The following is a 15,689-nucleotide window of genomic DNA, read 5'->3' as shown; positions in this document are numbered from 1 at the left end:
ACCTTCCTCTTTTCATCTGTTCCTCATAGGGTGAGATTTCCAGGCCCCTCACCATCCCTTTTTCTCAATGTCCTTCCTAAATGTGAATCCTAGAAGTGAATATTATATTCCAGGTGTGGCCTGACCAGCACCATGGAGAGTTGCTCCTATTATACCCATGATCATTTCCTCCAGCCCTGTGATTTCACTAGTGTGGAGCACTCCAGTTTGGAGTCCTGCTGCTCATGTCAATTAGCAATGGATTCAGGAGTTACCTGGGGCACAGAGAGATTAAACGATTGGCTTATGGTCACATGGCCAAGCCAGTAGGTAGGACTTGGACCCAGGTCTTCCTAACTCCAAGCCTGGCTTTCTATTGTCTCCTCCAGGTTCTGTTACATGCTTATATTCATGCAACCTGAAATCGCTCTAGCTAAGGTAGCTACAGGCCAGGCACATAACATTGGACAAACCAACGCAGGTGTACGCCCACACACAGACACAGACACCTCTTTTCCAGATGGACAGGCAATGGAACAAGGGATCAGGACTCCAACTTTCCCACGGGGGCTAGAGACACTGTTCTCTTTCCATCTGCTTTCTCCTTCTGGAACTCTCAAGGCTGAGCAGCCTCTTTTCCACTGCCCCAAAAGAATATTGCCTCCCTCACAGAAGGGAAAAAGAGCCCCAGGCAGCTGCTGCCCTCCTGCCTCCCTCATGTACTGGTAAAGGCCTAGAAGAGAGATAGGCCACAGGGAAGAAGCCAGCACCTAGGATCTCCACCAGCAGCACTGAGAGTATGTTGAGGTTCTGAGACAGAGGAATGAAAGAGTGGTAGGAGGAGAGAAAGGAATGGAGGGAACTGTCTCTACAGAACTGAGCTCCCCCACTTCTGTCCTGTTCTTTCTCTAACACAAATCCACCTATTCTTCCACACACCCTCCATAGACTTAAGCACACACACACACAAACACACACATGCAGGCACACACACACTCACACTGAAAGAGCTACATACATTATCTCAGTCAGTCACAACCCTGTGCCCTCTAGGAGAACTCACTCTCCTGATCTGCCATCCAACTAAGGAATTGGTCCATGTGTCCTCTGGAAACTTGAGTTGCTGATGGATTTATCCTTTCACCAAAGGAAAACATAGGAGAATAACCCTTAATCAGTGACTCCCTCTTGTAATAAAGGGTTCAGATACCTTCAACAACCTTTCATGTCTTTGACCTATTCTACACCCACCACACCCCCACAATCCCACTCCTACAAATAATGAGAACTTCAGCATTTGACAACCCACTCCCACCTCCATCAGCAATATCAGCTTTCCTGGTCAACACACAGACTCAAGAGGCTCAAAACTCAAATTGCTCAATTGAAAAGTAAATAAATGAATAAATGAAAAGCACTGGTTAAAGGCTTACTATGTGCCAAGAATCATTCACAAAGCTGTTATTACAAGTCAATAAAGAGAGTCAGTGCTCTCAAGGGGTTCTCACTTTTATTGTGGATGACAATGCATACAGCACCAGTCAACTGCAGGGTGGATGAAAAAGCCAAAGCCACTAAGGGTGCCATTGGCAGGGCAAAATGACAAAGCCCAGAACTCCCTAGAACACATCAAGGAGCTTGCCCTGCAGACTTGGGGTCTGCAGGGGACTGCCCCCTTCCATTAGTAAGGTGGAGGGGAGCAGGCACAAGGGTCACAATGGAGTGGTGATCTAGGGCTCCCTTCAGCAGTATTAGGGCATGGGAGCATCGGCAGAAAGCTTGGAGTATGGCACCTGCTGGGCATGAACTCACATAGAGTTAATACCAATGAACAGTTACCATAAGTGAGCTACTTCTTTTATTCCTCCCTGTTCCCTCTCACCCCATATACTCTATAGTCTCCATGACTTACAGTACTGTCATAGGTAGGGCTACGTGATTGCTAGATGTTGCTCCCAACACTGACTCTTCCATCCACAGCCTGTTTCAGTGGAGCGTGGCTTGCTTTCTGCAATTAAACAAAAGTAAAAGAATGAAAACATAGAATAAAATATGAAGAATATTATCAGAAAAACAATTAGCTTGCAAAATACATTGAGGAGTGATAATTTAAGAGTTATCAGACTTCCCGAAACCTATGACCAAAATCCTAAGCATTATTTCAAGAATTTATCCAAGGGTCAAGATGGCGGAGTAGAAGCATGACCTCCAAGCGACTCTGGCTTACACCTTCCCCAATCAATGTAAAAAGGGGACTCTGAACAAACTTTGGAGCTGCAGAACCCACAAAATGACACAGAGAAGATAACTTCCCATTGAGGACAGCCCGGCAGGCCTGCAGGAATTGGCCAGCACAGCATTCTGGGAGCCGAGCCCAGGCCTGCCATGTGCCAGAGGTTTTAGCCCCAGGGTGGGTCTGACCAGCTGCCAGCAGGAGGGACTCCAGATCAGCAGCACCTGTGGCCGTTTCCAGAATTGTCAACACACAGATGCGAAGGACAAAGTGAGAGGTCAGTGCAGTCTGGACTTTGGGGCCCAGTAAGAGGGAGTACATTGGCTTGTGCCCCCAGGGCAAGAAGCCGCTGAGATGCGGCACAGCCAGCCAGCCCAACGTGGCAGCTTCAGCTCCTGCCCTGCAGAGTGTAGGGGGACCAAGCGACCAGTCTGAGGGATAATCTCTCTTTCTTTCTAACTTGCTTGGATCTGGATTGCAGTCTAGGGTGGAGGTCCTGGGGTGTGTGTCCAGCTTGCCAGAGTGTGTGGAAGCCTCAGAGAGGGCACCCATCTAATAACTGGCAGCTGAGAAAACCCCAGCATTTGGGATGAAAGCTCTCCTGTCTGGTGGCAGAGTCCTACTGTAGCAAAAATCTCAGGGGTCAAGTAACTGAGGGGAGACATGACCAGGCAAAGGAAACAAAGTAGACAGAAGATTCCAACGTTTGACTCCTATTTTGGGGACAAAAAGGAGCAAAGCATGGAACAGGAGGAAGACCGTGAAGTCAGAACTCCTGCAGCAAAAGCTTCAAAGGAAAATATGAGCTGGTTACATGCCATAGAGGACCTTAAGAATCAGATAAGAGACATGGAGGAAAAACTAGAAAGAGAAATGAGAATGATGAAAGAAAATTACAAAATGAGAGTCAACAGCCTGACTGAGAAAAATAATACCTTAAAAAAACAGACTGACTCAAATGGCAAAAGAGGTTAAAAAAGGCAATGAAGATAAGAATGCTTAAAAAGCCAAATTTGCCATATGGAAAAAGAATCTCAAAAGCTCACTGAGGAGAATCATTGCTTCAGAATTAGATTGGAGCAAATGGAAGCAAATGACTTTATGAGAAATCAAGATGCTGTTAAACAGATCCAAACAAATGAAAGAATAGAAGGCAATGTGAAATATGTCAGGGGAAAAACCACTGACCTGGAAAATGGATCCAGGAGAGATAATTTAAAAATTATTGGACTACCTGAGAGCCATGATCATAGTAAGAACCTAGAAAGCATCCTCCAGGAAGTTCTCAAAGAAAATTTCCCTGATATTTTAGAACCAGAGGGCAAAATAGAGGTTGAAAGAATCCACCAATCACCTGCTGAAAAAGATCCCAAAAAGAAAACTCCTAGGAATATTATAGCCAGGTTCTGAAATTCCCAGATTAAGGAGAGAATATTACAAGCAGCCAGGAAGAAACAATTTGAATATTGTGGGAACACAATCAAGATAACCCAGGATCTAGCAGCTTCTACACTGAGGGATCGAAGGGCTTGGAATATGATATTCCGGAGGTCAAAGGAGCTGGGATTAAAACCAAGAATCACCTACTGAGCAAAACTGAGCATCATGTTTCAGGGGAAAATATGGTCATTCAGTGGAATAGAAGATTATCAAGCATTCTTGATGAAAAAAAAAACAGAATTGAATAGAAAATTTAACATTCAGATACAAGAAGCAAGAGAAGCATGAGAAGGTAAACAGGGAAAAGAAATCATAAGGAACTTATCAAAGTTGAACTATTAACATCCCTACATGGAAAAACAAGAATTGTAACTGATGAAACTTTTCTCTGTATGAAAATAGTTGAAGGGAATATATGTATGTGTGTGTGTGTATATGAGGGTATATGGGCATATGAATACACATGTGAATGTTTGTATATATGTTTACAGGTATACATAGATAGAGGGCACAAGAACAATTTAACAGGAAGGGATGATACTTAAAAGGTGAAATTAAGAGGTGAGAGAGGAATGTAATGAGAGGAGATGGGGAGAGACAGAATGGGGTAAACTATGTCTTATAGAAGAGGCAAGGGAAAACGGTTACAATGGAGCAGAAGAATAAGAAGGCAAAAGGGAATGGGTCAGCCTTATTCCCATTGAATTTGGCTTGGGGAGGGAATGAAATACACACTAAATAGGGTATCTCACCCTACAGGAGAGTAGGGGTGAAGGGGATGAGAGGGAAGCCAGGCTGGGGGGGAGGGAAGTTGGAAGCACCCACTTTTGAAAAGGGACATGATCAAAGTAGGGAATAGAACAAGTGGGAGGTGTGATAGGAGGGAGGGAAATATAGTTAGTCTTTTACAAAATACCTACTGTGTTATTGTTTTGCATTAGCCACACATGTATAACCTATACTGAACTGCTTACCTTCCCAGTAAGGGTGGATGACAAGGGAGGAAGGGAATGAATCTGGAATTCAGTTTTAAAATCAAATGTTTAAATATATATATTATTATTATTATTAATACTATTTTACATGTAATTGGGATATAAGATATACAGGCACTGGGGCATAGAGATCCATCATGCCCTACTGGAAAAGTCAAAAGGGATATGGGAGAAAATATGGGAGAGAGCAGATTGGAGGAGGGGATATCCTGTGGGACTGTTATTTTGGGGCGGTGGGTAGGGGAAAAACAGGGAGAAAATTTGTAACTCAAAATCTGGTGGAAATGAATGATGTAAATCAGAAGTTAATAAAGCATTTAGAAAATGAAAAAAAGAATTGCAATCTGAGTTGGTTAAGGGAATACTTATTCTGACTGATGAAATCATATTTTTTGAAATATTGAGGCAAATAAACTCAGATTGTGTCTTTAAATAACAGCATTTGTTTGACCATGGGGGGGGGGAAGAATTTATCCAAAGAATACTTTCCCAATATCTTAGATCTAGGTGGTAAAGTAAAAGTTGAAAAAATATACAGATCACCTCCTGAAAGAGATCCCAAAATTAAAATTCCCATATTTAATGTAGCCAAATTCCAGATCTCCCAGGTGAATGAGATCTTACAAGCAGCCACAAAGAAACAGTTCAAGTATCATGGAGCCAGTCAGGATCACACAAGGGTTGAAGGCTTCCATGTTAAAGGAGCAGAGAGCTTGGAATATGATATTCAAGAAGGCAAAGACCTCAGATTACAACAAAGAATAAACTATGGTGAAAAACTGAATACAATCATTTGGGGGAGGGGGGGAATGGACATTTGAAGAAACAGAGAAATTTTAAGCATTCCTAAACACAAGACTCTATAGAGAAACATAAAAACATAAACAACAAAGAGAAATCATAAGGAATATAATAAGGTTAAATTGTTTACCTTCTCATATGTGAAGATGATACATGTAATTCATAAGATTACTTATAAATATTATAAGGATAGTTAGGAGTTGATATAGACTCCATGGGTGGGAGTTCATTATATGGGAATGATCTTAGAAAAAATGAAGAAGTGAGAAAGGGGAGGGGGCACTGGGAAAAGGGGAAAGGGAGAGAGAATGGTGAAAATTTTTTCACATAGAAGAGGTATGCAAGGAAGAACTTTTACACAGAAGATGGAAATGTGGGAGGTTGTTAGTGGGCATTGTTTGAACCTCCCTCATGTAAGAATTAGTTCAAAGAGGAAATAATGTATTCACAGACTCAGTTGTATATAGAAATCTATCCTACCCAACAGGGAAATAATAGGAGAAAGGGATAGAGAAAGGGGGTAGGGGATGACAAGAGGAAAGATAGATTAAGGGCAGCAATTATTAGAAGCAAAATAGACTTTTGAGGAGGGACAGGATGAAAAGAAAGAGAAGAAGAAGAAACAGAAATAAATGGGATGGAGGGAAATACACAGTGAGTCATCATAACTATAAATTTGAAAAAGATGACCTCACTCATACAGAAGAATTAGATAGCAGGATGGATTGGAAACCAGAATCCAACAGTATGTTGTTTAAAAGAAACACAGCTGACTCAGATAGTCACATTGAGTTAAAATAGGGGACTGGGGCAGAATCTATTGTGCTTCAGCTGTAGAAAAAAAGGCAGACATACAAATTGTGATCTCAGAACAAGCAAAAATAGACCTAATTAAAAGAGATAATAAGGGAAACTATAATTTTAATGAAAGGTATCAGAGATAATGAAGCAACATCAAAACTTTTACAGAAAGTTTCTCTGACAAATACCTACTATGACAGATATATCAGGAACTGAGTTAAATTTCCAAATTGATCTAAATTTCCAATTGATCAATAGTTAAGGGATATGAACAGGGAGATTTCAGAAGAAGAAATCAAAATTACCTATAATACTATGAAAGAATGTTTAAAATGCACTAATTTTAGAGAAATGTAAATGAAAGCAACACTGAGGTGCTACCTCACATGTGTCAAAAATTATAGATGCTGGATGGGATCAAAGAAAATAAGTACCTTAATGAATTGTTGATGAGGTTGTCTGCTAGTCTTAGCATTCTGGAGAAAAATTTGGAACTATGGCCAAATTCAGTATATAAAGCTTTGTATACCCTTTGACCTAGCAATAGCAGTTACCAGGTCTGCGTCCCAAAAAGATCAAAGGAAAAGGAAAATGACCTATACGTACAAAAATATTTATATCAACTTTTTATGGTGGCAAAGAAGAAATTGAGGAGATGCTCCTCAGTTGGGGAATGACTGAACAAGCTGTGGCATATGATTGTGATGTATTACTATTTTGCTATAAGAAATGACCAAGGGGATGGTTTCAGAAAAACTTCAGAAAACATATATGAACTCATCCAAAGTGAGACAGTCAGAAACAGGTAATTATTGTGCACAGTAACACTAGTGATCTAAGGGTCATCAACCATTAAAGACTTGGCTGTACAATGAAGACAGTTCCAAAGCATTCATGATGAAAAAATGTTGTCCTCCTGCAGAGGGAGAATTGATGAACTTTGAATGCAAACTGAAGTATAATTTTTCACTTTCTTCATTTTTCTTGCTTTTTTGATATGCCTAATAAGGAAATAGGTTTTGCATGATCTAATATTTATGGTTGATATCATATAGCTTGACTGTCAGTGGGTGAAGGGGGGGGAAGGAAAGAGAGAATTTGGAACTCAAAATTTAAAACCAAAAGAATGTTTATAATAAGTAATGTCACTTTTTAATTAATACAGAAAAAAAAGATGAGAGAGGGGAAGAAATGTCCAGAGATCTTCTTCAGGAGTTTTGACCTTTCTGGGGATGACCATCTGGTTTTACCCTCAGGACAAATTGTGTGGCTTACCCTGGTTGTGTTCTGCTAGAGACATTGCCTGATTGTGTGAGGTAGGAGAACAGGCGGCCAAAGTGGGGGGAGTCTATGAAATTGTGTTTAACTGTAGAAAATGAGAAGGAAACAGGAATATGGCCTTGCCTGAGTGTAGGAGAAAGTGTTTGGAATCAGGAGGGAGCTCCATGTCCCACCTTCTCTGTTCAAGGGCTCAAATGGTTGGTTCAAAGTAGGAGTTCCCTACCTTTTCAGGCCACATACTCCTTGGTTTTTCGGAACCTTCTCATGCCTCATAATAAATGTGAGATGCAATAAATTCGACTGCATAATCTCATTATAATGAAAATAAAGAGATTAACTTTCCTTCTCCAAGGGTATAACAACACTTTATAACTTCACTGATGGGATAATTATCATTATTTGTTAAATATTCTGTGTATCCCCTTGACAAGCTCCTCCTTCTTTCTGGGGTTAAGATGATCTCCAAGGGCCTCCTCCACTTTAAATCTAGAAACTTTCAATTCTCTTTCCCTACTTTCTCCTACAGGGCTCTCTGGAGGTCACTGCCTCATTTGTTAAGTCAGAGTTGAGCTACCAGGCTTCTTGGGATCAGCCCTGCTACACCTCCCCCCTGCCCCAACCTGGCACTTACCTGCCTAGCCTGATTGACTTCTGAGACTTGGCCCTGGAGGGAACCATGGTTAGGTCTGATATCATAGAGAAGAGACCTTTCCCTCTAGTACCACTCCTTGCTCCTCACCAGGGCAGTTCCTGGCCAAGGTTTTTCATGTAGATAGATCTTCTATATCCAGACATTGTTTAAGCCTATTTACCTCTTCCTTCACTCCCTGAAGTGACAGAAAACTGCCATGTAATGGACAGAACACTGGGGTTGGAGTCACAGGGCCCGGTTTGGAATTCTACCCCTGACTTACCTGGGTGATCATGACAATTCATTTGACATCTCTGGGGTCCCAGAACCCCCTCTAAGATCCCTTTCTTTCTTTTTTTTCAAGTTCCTTATGATTTCTTTTCCCTGTTTACCTTCTCATGCTTCTTGTATCTGAATGTCAAATTTTCTATTTAACTCTGTTTTTTTCAGCAAGAATGCTTGAAAATCCTCTATTCCACTGAATGACCATATTTTCCCCTGAAACATGATACTCAGTTTTGCTGGGTAGGTGACTCTTGGTTTTAATCCCAGCTCCTTTGACCTTCGGAATATCATATTCCAAGCCCTTTGATCCCTCAGTGTAGAAGCTGCCAGATCCTGGGTTATCCTGATTGTGTTTCCACAATATTCAAATTGTTTCTTCCTGGCTGCTTGTAATATTCTCTCCTTAATCTGGGAATTCTGGAACCTGGCTATAATATTCCTAGGAGTTTTCTTTTTGGGATCTTTTTCAGCAGGTGATTGGTGGATTCTTTCAACCTCTATTTTGCCCTCTGGTTCTAAAACATCAGGGCAGTTTTCTTTGAGAACTTCCTGGAGGATGATTTCTAGGTTCTTACTTTGATCATGGCTTTCAGGTAGTCCAATAATTTTTAAATTATCTCTCCTGTATCTATTTTCCAGGTCAGTGGTTTTTCCCCATAAGATATTTCACATTGCCTTCTATTCTTTCATTTGTTTGGATCTGTTTAACAGCACCTTGATTTCTCATAAAGTCATTTGCTTCCATTTGCTCCAATCTAATTCTGAAGCCATGATTCTCCTCAGTGAGCTTTAGAGATTCTTTTTCCATCTGACAAATTTGGCTTTTTAAGGCATTCTTCTCCTCATTTCCTTTTTGAGCCTCTTTTGCCATTTGAGTCAGTTTGTTTTTTAAGGTATTATTTTCCCCAGTCAGGCTGTTGATTCTCATTTCATAATTATCTTGCATCGTTCTCATTTCTCTTCCCAATTTTTCCTCAACTTCTCTTATCTGCTTCTTAAGGTCCTCTATGGCATGTAACCAGCTCATATTTTCCTTTGAAGCTTTTGGTGCAGGAGTTCTGACTTCACGGTCTTCCTCCTGTTCCATGCTTTGCTACTTTTTGTCCCCAAAATAGGAGTCAAATGTTGAAATCTTCTGTCTGCTTTGTTTCCTTTGCCTGGTCATGTCTCCCCTCAGTTACTTGACCCCTGAGATTTTTGCTACAGTAGGACTCTGCCACCAGACAGGAGAGCTTTCATCCCAAATGCTGGGGTTTTCTCAGCTGCCAGAGTATTAGATGGGTGCCCTCTCTGAGGTATCCACACGCTCTGGCAAGCTGGACACACACCCCAAGACCTCTACCCTACACTGAAATCCAGATCCAAGCAGGTTAAAGCAAGAGCGATTACCCCTCAGACTGGTGCTTGGTCTCCCTACACTACGTAGGCCAGGAGCTGAAGCTTCCACATCGTGCTGGCTGGCTGTGCCGCATCTCAGAGGCTTCTCGCCCCTGGGGGCAAAAACTGTGGCACTCACACATACTGGGTCCCAAAGTCTAGACTGCACTGACCTCTCACTTTGTCCTTCACATCTATATGTTGATAAATCTGGAAATGGCCACAGCTGCTGCTTATCTGGAGTCCCTCAGGTCGAGGCTGGTCAGGCCCTCCCTGGGGCTAAAGCCTTGGAGTGGGTCTGGGCTGGCCAATTCCTACCAGCCTGCCGGGCTGTCCTCAGCAGGAGGTTAGCTTCTCTGTGTCATTTTGTGGGTTCTGCAGCTCCAAAGTTTGTTTAGAGTCCCCTTTTTACATGGACTGGGGAAGGTGGAAGCCAGAGCCGAGGAGAGGTTGTGCTTCTACTCCACCATCTTGGCTCCTCCCCCTAACGTCCCTTTCAGGACTAGATCCTAGGATGGATCCCTGTGGACAGGCTGCCCTGATACCCAGAGATGCTACTTTTAGCCCTCTGTGTTGGGGAGAGGGGAGGGAGGCTTAAGAGACTTTGAGGACTTTCTCTAGTTTGGAGGAAGGAGGGGGATTAGCTGAAATTGCTGTTCTCCCTCCATGACGCAGCTGCCCCAACATGGAAGAGGCTGCCTCTGGAAAAAAGGACTCAGTTCTCCAGCACTGGCTGAATATGCCTAAGTCCTGAATGTTATTCAGGGGTGGGAATGAGGCATCTGCAGGCCCCTCCAACTCTGGGGGTCTGTGATTGGAAGATTCTGATTCTAGGACTGCATTCTGAGCAGTTAAATCTCATCATTGGCCTCCCAGTCCTTCCCTGCTCCCCTACTGTAACACCAGCCTGGGGTGCCACTTGAAGGGATGAACTTGGCTAGTCCCTCCTCCTCTGCAGATTTCAACCAGGTAATGGCAAGCACAGAAGTAGTTCACACCTTGTTTCAGCTTTTGAATTAACACCTTGTTTCAGTTCAAGTTTCTTTTGAGCCTTGTATCAAGTCTGTTAGGAAACAGAACTGTGAACCCCACATTTTGTGAACCCTAGAACTCGTGAACTCCTGCAACAGGAAGGGGAGGAACTAATGACCACATATAAGGAGAATTTCCAGGCTAGAGACAGTAGAACTGAGAAGAGGACTCTTGTGGTAGCAGAGTCAAGAAGAAGAAAATTTGTGGTATCCCTGCACTCTGTTTGTATGCTCTGTCTGTGTTGATGTTTGTTTATGACATTTTGTACAGAAGCCCTGGGACCTTATAAGACTCCCTGAAAGAGGATTTTCTGGTTGTATGTTTACAGAAGTCCTGGAAGAGTGTTTTGGAGGTCCTGGGACTTTGCTAATGATTTGTGCTGACCTCTTGGACTTTGTTTGTGGTTCTGTGTTGATTTCTATGTTGATGATTTGTGTTATCAGATCTTGTTGGTGGGTTTATTTCCCAGGCAGATAGTGAATTGATGATGGTGCCAGCAATGTGCATGAATATTTTTTTTGTCTCTGCTAAGCTTTGTCTTCCCAGAAATAGGAACTGTGAAGGACTTGTGGTGGACTGGACACTGTATGGAATGGGAACTGGATGAAGAACTGGACAAGGAGCTGGACAAGAACCTGCCTACCTTTGAATCCAGGTGATAGTTGGAGCTGGGACCATGGAAGAAGAACCATGGAAGTTGAGAGCCAGCCTCAAGTCAAGCTGAAAGAAGACCTTACTTGGATACTATGTACTGAGTGAGAAGATTGTGATTTACTGTGACCTAGAGGTGGAGAACTTTGACTTTTGTACTTTGTGATAGAATTAAGGATTTTGTGATTGACTAAATGAATGTACTTTGTTGAAAACTATGTGACCACTTTGGTGAAAATGATGTGGCCATTTTGGTGATAAGTTGTTGATCTGTGGCATGGTGAATGCTGTATTTTGATTTTCTGTGATAAGTTGTAATATTGTGAATGTTGTACCTTGATTTTCTGTGAATGTTTTGCTCTGATTTGTTATTAAATAAATAGAGTGTTCTCTATATTATATAATCAGAACCTTGAAGCTGTTAACAGCAGTAACCCTCTGGGAAGCTGCTTGTGCTTGGCTTTACAAACCCTTTCCCCAAGGCTGCTCCCTCTGCTCCTCTCAATCAGTCCAGGCAATTTTCTATTCCCAGAGACTTTCAGTTGTATTTTATGGTCCCTGTTCAGTCCTGGTTCACACAGGAGCAGTTCTGTGGGCAGGTTTCCTGGGTACCCTCCTTCAAACAATCTTCCCATTAGCACAAACTTTAGCATATCTAAAGCAGTACAAAAATATTGTTTGCTCACGTCCAGACAGACTGGGGGACTCTGTAATCGAACTATGGATTGGGATGTTTGGGGCCCCATTGGCAACTTGAGGGACACCAGAACCCTTCTTCCCCTCCCAACAAATATAATGATGTCCCCATTCACTTGTGTGTTTTATGAGGGTTATGGGGTGGGGGAGGATGAACTTCCACAATTTGAATATAAATAGATCATAGATTTTAGGGTTAGAATGGACCTTAAAGACCAGTGAATCCACTTTCCCTCTCATTTTACAGATAAGGAATCTGAGTCACAGAGAGGCTGACTTCCCTATGGTCACACAGATATCACCTGTGTGTGGCAAAATTTGAACTCAGGTCTTCTTGAATTCAAATACAGCACTCTAACCCTATTAGAACTTTTCTCCCTATTAGAAGCATTGCCCTCTATTCAAATAGCAAATGCTGCCTCTAGCATTCTCAAAGAATTGGGGGAAATAAGTTTCTCATTTCTCAGAGCCCTGACAATGCAGGGGACTTTGGAGAAAAAGAGAGGTCTTTTTTGTGTTTTTTTTTTCTAACCACAAAAAGGGCCTTTAACAGAGAATGTCCAGCTGAGAGGAGCCTCCAAACATACAATATTAGAGATGGAAGAGCCCTTTGAGCAGAGTCACAACTAGAGAGGCAGTGAGCACAGAGGATGAGGAATGTTATACCTTGAAGGGACCTTGGAACATAAAATGATAGAGCTTGAAGGGACTTTAGAGATAATCAAAGACAAATGACCCATTTTTCAGATGAAGAAACTGTTTCACAAAGACAGAAATTAACTTTATGAATAGTCACATGCACAAGTTACAATCCCAGATCTTAATGACTAGTCTGGGGCTCTTTGTTTAAGAAGGCTTTTGGGGTGAGACATCCCAGCCAGTTTCCTCTTCAAGAGGAGCTGAGCCCCTAGGACCAGTGACTGAGATTTGTTTTATCTCCTTTCCAGAAGCCCTTTCAGCAGAGTCTGGTCCCGTGCTTGCAGTTATTTATGTTTCTTTCTTCCACTTTCTTCACGTCCTTCTTGTCCTTTCTCCAGCTGGTTTGTGATGCCATTTGGGGCCTTAGCCTCCAACTGGATATCTCAGTGGTACCCCAGCATCTGATTGGCAATCTTCATGGGAGTCTAGCTTCTAAATATTTGTGTTGCAGGAGTTGGCAGCAGCCTCCATTACAATGACAAGAATTTGATATTGGAAGAACAAACCCAATCAGATCCTCTTCCTGTATAGCATTTTGTCTGTCTGTTATCTTTTGATGTCAGCATACCTCCTATTCGGATTATATATATACATACATTATACAATCTTTTTCATTGCAGCAAATGACAGTCCAAACATGCTTTCTCATTACCTGTAATTCTAGTTCTTGTTTTCCAGTACAGCTAGCTGAAGGGCCTTTAACATTTGGAGAGTACCCAAATAGCATCTCAATGTCCCAGGGCTGCCAGACTCCTAAGGCAGGGGTAAAGTTTGCTGTGAATATCACCACGCACGGAGACATTGACAGTAAAGTGTCAGGTCTCTATTTAGACTTCTACTTGTCCATCTGGTCCCCATGAGACTGTCACTGAAAACTGTCACTTGTGTTGCAGGGGCTCCATGAAACCCCCAGCATATAGCAGAGCCTTAGCCAAATCACTCACTAGAGCCTAGAGTCTCATGGAGATCATTACTTTTGGACAAGGTCCCTGTCAAGATCATCAGTTGGGTACCAGACCTTCAGTCAGGCCATCTGCAAAGCCCTAGAGCCCCTTCAAAGAAACCACCAGCCAAAGACTACTGGTAAATAAAATCTCAGCAAGGTCACCTACTGGATAGCAATATGTTTTTCCTCAAAATTCATCCCTTCACTTAACTTGCTTATTTCATTTGAGGGAATCCATAGTTTTAAAATTTTTTTTTGCAGGGGGGAAGGTAGGGCAATTGGGGTTAAGTGACTTGCCCAAGGTCACATGGCTAGTACGTGTTAAGTGTCTGAGGCTGGATTTGAACTCAGGTCCTGCTGACTCCAGGGCCTTACTCACTGCTCCACCTAGCCACCTAGTCTTTTAAAAAGGCAACTTTTCACTTTACTTTTTTTTAATGAGCAAGGAAATTAGGGGGGAAGGAGATAAGATTGGGGATGTTAGAAGCGAAGGCAAATTGGGGGAGAGAGTAGTTAGAAGCACACACTTTTAAAAAGGGACAGGGTCAAAATAGAAAACAGAATGTGTGGGCATGGGATAGGATGGAGGGAAATATAGATAGTCTTTCATATCCACTATGGAAGCATTTTGTATAACTAAACATATATAACCTATATTGAATCACTTATCTTCCCAGTAGGGGAAGGTGACTATAAAAGAAGGGAAAGAATCTGGAAATCAAAGTTTAAAAAAAAAGTTAAAAAAATTTTTTTAATGCAACTGGGAAATAAGATATATGGGCACTGGGTATAGAAATCCACTTTGCCCTACTAGAAAGTCAGAGTGGGGATAGAGGAGGATGTAAGAGAGAGTAGATTGGGAGAAGAGGTATTTAGTAGGATTACTATTTTGTGGTGGAGGGTAGGGAAATATGGGGAGAAAATTTGTAACTCAAAACCTCGTGGAAATGAATGTTGAAAACTAAAAATAAACAAATTTAAAAAATGTTCACACTAAAAATTTAGTAATCAGCTCTCCCAAGCTAGCTTCCAGCACACTCTGATTTAGAAGGAATGTGAAGAACTTAGAAAGCTGTTAGTGGAGAGCAATAAAAATATGTAATAGACCAAAGGACCTGAAAAAATTTGAAGTAATCGATATTTGTTCATTGACTTGAAGACTGTGGTGGAATCTAAATGAAATTCAATGAATTAATTGAAGGATAAGTGATATTCAAGAATATTCTGTCAGATAGAATGAACTTTGGTTTTCTACCACCTGGTTTACCCTTTCATCTTGTAGATGAAGATGATATCTACAGAGGGTAATGACCAGTTTTCTACTTCACACTAAGGTCAACACAAGGAAAGTATGAAATTTAAATACAATAAAGGTGGCAGGTTAGATAAAGCAAAGGATTTTCTTGACATTGAGGTTTGTAAAACCTTAAAACAATGGACAAGATAGGTTGTTGAACTGATTTTAATAGAAATTTTTGAGAATACTTATCAGTATTTGTCAGCCCTTGAGTTGCCATGGGATAGTTCTTTCTCCAGGTGGGAGGATGGGTCAGATGACCTCTTAATGTTCCTTTCAACTCTATGACTCAATCTAATTCTTGTTTGTTCGTTTTTGTTTTTGTCAGACTACTTCAATAGTTCTGGGATCTCATTGATGTAGGCCCTCTCTCCATTAGGGCAGATCACAACTCAACCATGCCTTCCTAGCCTGTGCAGGTCTTAGCCATATCTTCCCACAAATCCTGCAGGAAGTATCCATCCAATCAATTGGAGCTCTTTTAACATTTGGACAGTACCTGTATAGCATTTTGTCTGTCTGTTATCTTTTGATGTCAGCATACC

The 15,689-nt window shown here is 41.7% G+C and overlaps 1 long non-coding RNA gene across 1 annotated transcript in view; it reads left to right on the top strand.

Annotated features, from left to right (window-relative positions):
- LOC138142625 (uncharacterized) overlaps positions 1-11,906 on the top strand; it is a 130,260-nt gene extending 118,354 nt beyond the window's left edge. The window contains exon 4 of the long non-coding RNA XR_011163493.1: positions 11,388-11,906. This is a non-coding gene — a long non-coding RNA (uncharacterized lncRNA). The remainder of the gene's footprint in view (positions 1-11,387) is intronic.
- Positions 11,907-15,689: the final 3,783 nt, after the last annotated feature.

This window comes from Petaurus breviceps, unplaced genomic scaffold (genome assembly GCF_028583685.1).
Source record: "Petaurus breviceps papuanus isolate PSGF00001 unplaced genomic scaffold, PetGlider_PUasm1.0 90601, whole genome shotgun sequence".
Taxonomy (NCBI): Eukaryota; Metazoa; Chordata; class Mammalia; order Diprotodontia; family Petauridae; genus Petaurus; species Petaurus breviceps.
The sequence above is the reverse complement of the archived record's forward strand: the minus strand, read 5'-3'. Positions and strand labels throughout refer to the sequence as shown.